This window comes from Tamandua tetradactyla, chromosome 8 (assembly GCF_023851605.1).
Source record: "Tamandua tetradactyla isolate mTamTet1 chromosome 8, mTamTet1.pri, whole genome shotgun sequence".
In the NCBI taxonomy this organism is placed as follows: Eukaryota; Metazoa; Chordata; class Mammalia; order Pilosa; family Myrmecophagidae; genus Tamandua; species Tamandua tetradactyla.
In genome coordinates this window covers 5,709,535-5,719,706 of record NC_135334.1, presented here as the reverse complement: position 1 = coordinate 5,719,706, position 10,172 = coordinate 5,709,535, and the positions used below count along the sequence as shown (strand labels likewise).

General features: G+C 42.4%; 1 non-coding gene and 1 pseudogene across 1 annotated transcript; one reads left to right on the top strand and one right to left on the bottom strand.

Moving 5' to 3' along the window:
• Positions 1 to 917: 917 nt before the first annotated feature.
• Positions 918 to 1,523, bottom strand: LOC143643153 (charged multivesicular body protein 6 pseudogene; annotated as a pseudogene).
• A 7,047-nt stretch (positions 1,524 to 8,570) lies between these two features.
• On the top strand, positions 8,571 to 8,674 carry LOC143645357 (U6 spliceosomal RNA). The gene has a single exon (XR_013157078.1). It is a non-coding gene; the product is annotated as a U6 spliceosomal RNA (small nuclear RNA).
• Positions 8,675 to 10,172: the final 1,498 nt, after the last annotated feature.

The window sequence follows — 10,172 nt, the reverse complement described above, 5'->3', positions numbered from 1 at the left end:
AGGATGATAATGTCAGCATAAGCATTAACAAGGATATTATTCTTTTTTATTTTCAGGTGGGATTGACTTTAATACTGAGTTTGTCCATCTGGGGGAAGTACGGGACTAAGAAAGAGGTTTTGTTTTGTCATCAGGCCTGAAGTGTGAGGGCCTGGGCCTCGGCTCCTGCTTGCTTCTTACAGATGATGAAATTCCAATGAGACTGTCAAACAGCAAAGCAGAAAACCCCGTGAGGACCTGGGGCATTACTTCCATTGTCTGCAGGTCATGGCTCCCAAGCCCTGGCAGGTATGTGAGTGCCCAGCTCTCCAGCTGCAGGACCTCCTGCTGGAGCAGAGTCCAGGACCACCCTTGGGCCATCCTGGCCTGTCCATCTCAACTGGGCCAAACCACTGGGTACAGGCCAACAGGATGGCACAGGGTGAAGAGGGAGCTCCACTGGGCCCACTCCCCAAACATGAGAGGCTGGATTTGGGGCACTGAGAGGGTCATCTATGTGGAAATGGAGTGGCATGTCAGGAGGGCAGGCTAGGGAAAGGGACTCTGAACTGAAGCCTCCAGCAGCTAAGGCAGCAGCAAGGAAAAGTGGCAGGGCATGCTGAGGACTGCTGGTGCCCAGAAGACACACTGGGAACAAGTGACGTGGACAGCTCCAGAGCACCGTGCCTGGGCCAAGGCCACCATGGAACCTCAGCCTTCAAAGAGAACAGGACGGCACTGCCAAAGTGCATTCGGACTTTAAACCGTGAGGGGAGAACACTCTGGAAAGTCATCCTCACACGGCTTATCAGCACCCCATCCATGTGTGTGACTGGGGCCGGCTGTCCTGGAGCCCAATCCAGGGCTGGCCACATGCTCAGATGCTACTGGTCACAGAATGCAGGGTGTCCCCACAAGTCTGGCAAGAGGAGTCCGATTTATGAAGCTGCCATCAGCTCTGCCTGCTTGGTCCTAGCGTTGAGGGGTACTTTTTCTGGGCTCTTCTCTGGGAGGAGGTCAGAAGGAACCTCGGGCAGCTCTATGTGTTTGTGAGTGATAGCATTCGGTTCTTCCAAGATTGCATCTTCATCCTCCTGAGTGAAGCTTCCTGCCAGCAACTCATCTATTTGCCATTGGTACTCGACAGCCTCCTGGGTCTCATCCAGTATCCTCTCCACCTCCTCTGTGGACATCACCTGGTGCATCTTGTTCAGACACTCATTTCCAAACTGCAGCCTTTCAACTGCTTTCATCTCGATCTGGGCGAACTCGATGCTCTGAACCATAGTCTCCAAGCTGGTGATCTGGTTTTCTGTTTTGTCCAGGGGCTGTTCCCAGTACCGCTTCTTCTCGAGCAACAGCTTGGCCTGCTCGTTCTTGCCACTCCAGAGGAGCTGCCAGGTGACCTCTCTCTCCTGCTTTAGCTGCTGGGTGATGCGCTTCTGGTACTGCCTCAGTTTATCCCACTGCTGCTTCAGTTGCAGGATGGTCTTGTCCTGCTCCGTGACCTGGCTCTGCTTCTTGCACCCAAAAAGGTTGCCCATAGCAGCGACATGGGCCTGGCCCCACTGGGGCCCCTGCTCCTGCCGTGCTCGGGTTCTGGCCGAGCCCGAGTCACTGCTGCCGCCCCCATCGCCACCACAGCCACCATAGCCCAGCAAGGATATTACTCTTATTTAAAATCTTTGTTTTCTAGACAGAGTACTCAGATGATTAGGAACACTTAAAAAAAGAGCTTTACATGAAGAGTAGACTAGCAATCCACGTTACTTTAATAGGGAGAAAGCTAAACTTTAGTTTTGTATGAATAAGCAGCTTGACACAGAAGTTTGTTTTTTTTTTTGAAATAGATGATAAGCAGACTGTGGTAGTTAGTTTCAGTTGTCAACTTGGCTAGGTGAAGGTACCTAGTTCTGTTGCTGTGGACATGAGCCAATGGTGCATGAACCTTATCTGTTGCTAGTTACATCTGCAGTTGACTAGGAGGCGTGCCTGCTGCAATGAATATTTGATTTAATTGGCTGGTGCTTAAATGAGAGAGCTCAATGTAGCACAGCCCAAGCAACTCAGCATACCTCGTTTCAGCACTCGCAGCTCAGCCCAGGCCTTTGGAGATGCAGAAAGGAATCACCCTGGGGAAAGTTGTTGGAACCCAGAGGCCTGGAGAGAAGGCCAGCAGAGATCACCCCGTGCCTTCCCACATAAGAAAGAACCTCAGTTGAAAGTTAGCTGCCTTTCCTCTGAAGAACTAATGAAATAAATCCCCTTTTATCAAAAGCCAATCTGTCTCTGGTGTGTTGCATTCTGGCAGCTAGCAAACTAGAACACAGACTTATTAAATTTTGGTCAGCATTGACTATGACAGACAGAATTCACTTTCATAAACTCTTGTTTTACACCTCTCTACATTAATTCAGAGTGTATAGTCAACGAAGACTATGACAAACAAAACTCACTTCCTCCAACTCTTTCCTACTTTCTGTACCCATTCAGGGCTTGTAGTCCACAATGACCATAAAGAAACACAATCCATTTCTTTAAATTTTCTGTCACTTTTCATATCCATTCCACCTTTAGTTTAATTTATCCATACTGCGTATAATCAGAAATAAATTTGATAATAAATTCACAAAGCTTTTGAACCTGCATACTTCCTTCCAATAACAGTATTCAGGAAGGGGAGAGGAGTCAGAGATACTACAAAGTAATGGAAGGAGGAAGAAATTTATGCTTGGATTTAGAACACAGTCAGGCATCTATATACTTCATGCTTAGTATACACAAATGATCATTTGCAATATGCTTAAAATCTCTCAGTCCATGTCAGCACTATGTTCAAAGGTCAGAAAAGCCCCAAGTTTGAAATATAATCAGCTTTTTGATATAAATACTTTGTTTTACATCCAGAAAAAAACCTCAAAATTTTTCTCAATGTTATTCCCAAATACTATATAATACCAGGAAAATGTTAGTTCACAAAATCAAGTTATGGCTTCTAAAAAACTAGCTCAGAGCTCTGTTTATTTAAATGATATTCTCTTATTTAAAGGCTGATAAGTGTCATTTCTTCTATGAAGTCTTCTTAGGCCATTTTTTATCTATCTGTTTTTTAAGTTTATCTGGTATTTTTATTCCTTTATTATTACTCTCTTACACTATGCCCTGGTATAAATATACTGTAACTAGAATATAAACACTTTGAAGCTAAGAGTGAAGTTTTCCTTATTTATGACAGCGTTTACTAACAGAAATATTCTGCTTGACATTAAAAAGCCACTACAAATCCAAATTCTTTCACATACCGGGGTAACAAATGGCCAAGTAACCAAAAGCCAGATTTTTTGAAACCTAGGTAATAAAGGTTATAAAAAAAGCTACTTATATTTCTTACTAAGCTTAATTGATTTCTTAAATAGAATATGTTTGAAGCATTAGCATATCTTAAATTTTATTATACTTTATGTAAGTGTTATTATTACCAGGTACATTGCTCAGTTTATGTAACTTAATTTATCTAGTTGGGCTATTTTAAGAGGAATTTTGAGAATGTATTTATAATACTAGCTTATTTTATTAGGAAGTTTATATAGATTTAGGGAGGACACATCTAAGCAGAATAAAATCACATTTGTTGAATTCAAGGTTTATCATAAAATTCCTTTTATCAGAGGCCAAAAAAATCTCTTTGTTTTCATAATATCTTAAAATCACAAATAATTTTAAAAGTACATTGACTATCAAGTTCTGGAAAATATACTGCAATTGTTTAATTTGTCCCAATTCTAATATGGGAAAACTTTCCCATGTCTTTCAAAGACTTTCATTTTACCTAATGAAATTTTATCATTAGATTTTATTCAGTTACTCCTATCCCAAGGCTATTTATATTTTAATAATTATAAATATTTTAATCACTCTAAAAATTAATAACTGATTACTACAGTTACCATTGCAAAGGTATTATTGGGAAAAAATTAGCAAACATAGCCTATTCTATTGCATTTTTTATGCTTAACATTTCTAATCTCCAGGCTCAGTAAAAAATAATTCTAAACCACACCATATGAGTGCCTGGCCCTCACCCATAACTGCATTACATGGTTAGGCTTTGGGGCAGGGAGAGGTTGGACGGAAAGAAACCAAACTTGTTTTTGAGCTTGGACTTGAAAGCTTTAGGTGAGGGCCATGGAATTTTGAGAGTTCTTATGCTCTTCTTTAACTATTTCCAACTACTAGATTTATTTTACTAAAAGTTGTGACTGGGACACTTGGAAAAGGTCTTTGACAGTTTTCTGCTGCCTTAGGGAAATTCCAGGTACAATTTCTTTCCAATGTCCAGATTTGCTTACAGTAATTACAAAACTAAGGTTTTGAATCTTGCCATTCAGAGAGTTTTTTTTTCTTTTTACTTTTTTAACTTCATAAGTACCAATTTATATATTTATATAAGATGCCTATTTCTTTCTAAGCAGTTCAGATAGAGTTTTCTTGTTAATTTGCTAATACCATCCAGAGGTATAAGAGTACACATTGACCAGGCAGACACAAATAGAAAGTTAGTTACACAACAAAGAAATACTTCTGAGAGGGACAATTAAAAGATGGAACAAATTATCTCATCCCATTTCTACCTTTTCACAGATCAATTTTAACTGCAATTTCTTTAATTTTAACTATAATGATAGCATTTTCATTTTAAATCATTTTGAGGCCAGATTACATTACAGAAATAAACTCTTTTTAATAGACTCATGTTCTAGTTTGCTAGCTGCCAGAAGGCAATATACCAGAAACAGAATGGCTTTTAAAAAGAGGAATTTAATGAGTTGGTAGTTTATAATTCTAAGGCCGAGGAAATGTCCCAATTAAAACAAGTCTGTAGAAATGTCTAATCAAAGGCATCCAGGGAAAGATACCTTGGTTCAAGAAGGCCGATGAAGTTCAGGGTCTCTCCCTCAAGTGAGACGGCACATGGCGAACACAGTCAGGGCTTCTCTCTCAGGTGAAAGGGCATGTGGTGAACATGGCGTCATCTGCTTGCTTTCTCTCCTGGCTTCCTGTTTCATGAAGCTCCCCGGGAGGCATTTTCCTTCTTCATCTTCAAAGGTCGCTGGCTGGTGGACTCTCTGCTTCGTGGTGCTGCTCTATCTGAATCTCATTCTCCAAAACGTTTCCTCTTGTATAGGACTCCAATAAACCAATCAAGACCCACCCAAATGGGTGGAGACATGTCATCACTTAATCCAGTTTAACAAACACTCTTGACTAAATCACATCATCCAGGGAGATGATCTGATTACAGTTTCAAACATACAGTATTGAACAGGAATTATTCTACCTTTATGAAATGGGATTTTGATTAAAACATGGCTTTTCTAGGGGGCATACATCCTTTCAAACCAGTACAACTCATAATTAAAATCTTTTCAATTTCCAATACGGCCCAAAGTTTCCCTTTTTAAAGCATTTCCATAATTAGTAACCAATTAGGAACATTTGACCAATACAAATGCAGGAACATACCAATCAACAAATTTAAACAGATTCTTAACACTTATTATATTTAAGTAATACACCAGTTAATAACTAGACCAAACACACCAATTAACAATTAAACAGGCATTAACACTCAATATATCGATTAACAATTAAACAAGTATTAACTTGTTTATGCAGGTAACACACTGGCTAGCACTTAATTTTATTAAATACCAATTCATTGTTGGAGTACTCATTTGTCTTTTTTTTAGGAGGATGTGCAATAGACAAATTTAGGTCAGGGCTTCAAACCCCATAGGGCATGGCACCCAGAAAACAGGTGTAGAGGTCAGAGCAAAGGGATCATTCTGGAAGCATGACCCAGGGCTATGTCAAGGGGACTGGAACCATCTGTTTGCTCCCTGACCCACTTTTCTCCGATGACCCACTCACTCAGTCAGATGTCCGGACATGGAACTGGAAATGGTTTCTCTCTTTGAAGCTTTTCAAGGCACCAAAAGTCTCTGGAGTGCTGGCAGAACAGAAAAACCCCGGTTGCTGAGCTTCTAGACTAAGTTTAGTTCAGCAGCTGCAAAAGGCTTACTTAACCTGGCTCACCTGCTCTGCGGGTGCATTCATCCCTGACCATCCATTCGGAGGGTCACCAAATTGTTACTGGACAAAGGCCGTGGGTTCTTCTGACCATCGGTCTCAATAACCAATTCCCGAGAAAGGCAGAGCGTGGCCTTGTGTGGCCTCAACTGAGAACATGTGCGTTGGACAGCACACATTTTTTTTGCACAGTCTTTGAATGATCAAGAAAACACTGTGAGTATAGATTCTGGGGTTACAAATACCTTTTAGTGAGTAGGTGAATTTGCAATTACAGGATGCACACATTATAAAGGCTGAAGGTATAGATGAACTGATTTACAAATGATGCAAACTTTCGTACATTCAAATATTTCTGTTAGGAAGGAGTTGGATTGAGGGAAGAAAATGGGGCACCTGGGAGGGAGGATGCCTTTCATCTTGGGACATACTCTTGACATGCTGAAGTAGTCTGAGATGGTCCTTTCCTACTGATTGGGGTGCAGCCCTAAGCTTAAGTTCAAACTCAGTCTCTAAGCTACTATTTAGATGCCAATGGCGATGGGGAAAAGGGCATACTGGGGAGATTGGAGGACATGGAAATTGGTTTGACAGAAAGGATTAATTGCTCTCTAATTTCCTAGACAGAAGTATGAGGGTTTAGTATTTATTACACCTCCATTCTAGGCATTCCCTTCTTATCAGTCCAAAGGCCAGAGGTGCAGCTATACTCTGAACTGCCAAGACCGCTAAAGTAATTTACATGGGGGTGCACGTGTGTAAATGTATAAAATAGATAACTGAACTAGGGATCCTGAGATATGCGGGTGGTGGGTATTATTTAAAGCAGGTGGGGTACTCAGACAGGAGAAAGGCACACGGGAACTATTTCTTGATGAGTCTCCTCAAGCCAACTCAGGGCCTTTTGTTCTAACTTCCTGGCATCCAAGAAAACAAGTACAGGGGTTGAGATTCTTTTATTTCAATACTTACCCCCAGAGAAAAAGGCAGAGTGGGTGGTTGAGAGGGAAAAAAATCAGAGTTAAATATTTCCTGTGAACAATGAAGAATGGACCCAAACACAGGGCTATAATTCCTGGGGCCTTAGATGAATCTCCAGCTGCTTCAGCTGTCTCCACATCTGGGGAAAGGTTGGCCAAAGGGCTGCAGAGGCTTTGGAAGCCGGAGGATGCTGCTGCTGGTTAGTTGAACACTCCTGAGCTTTCCACATAAGCAGTTCCCCGCAGCCTGTGACTTTCTCCATGTCCTAGGCTTCGTCCATCTCTGTGGCAAAGTTTCTGAGAAGGGCAGATGAAACACATCTGAGACGTTTAGGGATCTTTGACTTTAATAATGATAAAGACATAAACTCCCCCCCCCCCCCACCAAAAAAAGATAAATTCTTAAATCTATTTCCATATTGCTATGTAAAACTGGATCTAAATCCTAACATGGAAAGCAAGTGATTTATAACATCAGACCTGAGGATTCCAGAGACTTCTTTTTGTCACTTCCCTTTCCATAAATATCTTGCCGAGATCATAAAGCTTATCTTTGTTGCCCTCGCTTCCCCTTTTCTCCTCGATTCTTTTCTCCTGTTTTGGAGAGATTCCCCAGGATGCTTGATTTTACAGGTAGGCAGAAGTCACCTTGAGTATCTCTCCAATCTTCCTCTGGGAAGGAGTTGCTTTTTATTTTCCAAAGACCTACCTTAAGACCACAGAGGACAGGGGAGGCAAGAGGTGGATGATTGCAGAGTTCCTGTGTGAAAGCAAGGCTGTGGAAGTGAAGTATAAGGTCCTGGGCAGAGGTGGGAGAGGGTGTTCCAGTGAGCCTTCCAGAAACTTCCATGACTGATGAGAGTAACCACGTTGGTGGACTGAGCAAGACTTGATATTCATAATAGTAAATGCCAATAATAATATTAACGGTAATATGCAATAACATTGAATGGAGACATTCTACTCATCAAGCACTGTAGGGCACTCTATAAGCCTTAACTCACCTAATCCTCACAACATCCCTAGGAGGTGAGCAGTATTATTACTCTGCATTTAAATAATGGACAAATCGAGGCTTAAGAAAATACCTTACCTAAGATCTGGTGGGGCTGGGATGTCTCTTGATCATTAAATTATGTTCCCTCCCATAGGCTTCAAACAGTCATGCAATATGTGATCTGGAAGTGATCCTAAATATTATCTAGAACAGAGATTTCTGCTGCAGTCCTTCCAAGTTGAGGTCCTCTGGTCTGGGATCCTCTTTTGAAAGATGAGAACATGAGGAGGCAGAGAAGTAGTGAAGGAAGCACAGTTTGGACTCTGCCTTCTCTTAACTCCCACTCAAGTGCTCTTTGTACTCTCCTCCGGCATATCCCTAGACCCTCAGTTCCTACACAGGAAGCCTTGCTAATGGGGTTGGATGGAACTGCAGGTTCCCCAGTTGGGAGACAAACACCTCCTAAGATAATGCAGATCTAGGTCCACAGAGAGTACTTAGTATGTGCTCAAGGACGCAGAAGGGTGCTTACTTCCGCCGCACATATACTAAAATTGGAACGATACAGAGAAGATTAGCATGGATGTGCAAGGATGACATGCAAATTCGTGAAGCGTTCTATATTTAAGGGAAAAAAAAAAAAGGACACGGAGGGACTTGGTCCTGCCATCTTTATTGACATGCCAAGCCACTGCCAAACCCCTACCAAACCCCTGCCAAGCTGCACTCATCACAGTGAAAATAAGATGTCTCTGGAGAACTCATAACCCACCGTTAAAACCACCAGTGTAGGAAAACAATCGTTGGCTCTAAAGTGATTTAGGATTGCTCTTGGTTGTCTGAATTTCTCCTTAATTACAGGTCCTCTTGAAGGACTCAAACACACTGGGCCTTTGTAAACTTGAATTTCCGCTTTCACTCACAAAACCCTTTCCGTAGGTGTACCCTTCCTTTCATTTACAGAACACAGGCACCCATCTCTTACCACTTGCATGGTGAATTTCAGCCCCTTGCATCTCAAGTAAGGAGGGGCCCCAGTAGAATTTTGGGTATTTGAGCATGTTCCAAGGCCCCAGGGGACTCATCTAAGAGCGTGCTCTTTTTGAGGTGAAGAGAATACAAAATGTGCTCTTCACTGATGGAAACGTTCAGGCTTCCTTCTCTCTTTACATCCATCTAACGTCCCTTCAACAATAGAACTGTTTACTTAACGCAGCCATTTTCCTTAAGAAAATTCCAAAGTTCTTCCCCAACCCTGCCCCACCCCCTTCTGCTTAAAATCATGGCTTGCTTTCCTTGCTTCCCTGTCTTCTCGAAAACTCAACAAAGAGCCCTCTGGTTCGGGCAAGATTTTCTAGATGGCAGGAAAGGCTAGGAAAATCTTCTTTCCTCTACTTGGCCACTTGACTTCTTTCAGAAGAAAGAAGTCCCTGTCACTGAGAAAAAGAGGATCTTTAGTTCTGGAGCTGAAAATGGGGGTCCCTTTCCTTCCCCCCCAAACTGGCTGGGAACTTCCGGTTTGACTGTATCGTCCTCTCCTGATTCACACTGGCCGCCCTCCCTCCAGTGCCTGCCCAATGCTTGCTCTAAGATCCAAGGAGACTAACACCAGGCACCTGGGCAAGTAAATGTTTTTAACAAGCGGCTCCAGGGCTCACCCATCCTCTAACGTCCTGTTTGTTAGTTTGAAGTGGTGTAAATACTCCCCTGGAGACCTATTTCAAGCTCCCATTGCCTGTGTGTGAATAAGGGGTGGAAGTGGCGGCTGGGTGCATTTGCACACCTTTTAAGCAGCACTTCTGCCAGCCACACTCCCACCTTCCTCCCCTCTCTGGGAGCTTGGGGGTGCAGGTGGGTAATCAAGAGAGCGGATAATAGTAAAATAATTAGGGAGTGACAGGGTTTTGAGTATTACCATCGTTTTCAATATAATTTAATTGTAAGTTTATATAATTTACTTTTTATTGGTGGTCGTGTTTAACAACTGGCTGGCAAAATTCCTGCAAATTTAACAATCCGCCCCAGCTGGATCCAGCACGCCACTGCCTTCTGCATAGAGCACGAGCCCTGGGTTTTGAAAAGGCTCCCCATGTTCCTGGAAAGTCCCCCTTCTGGCAACAGGGCAC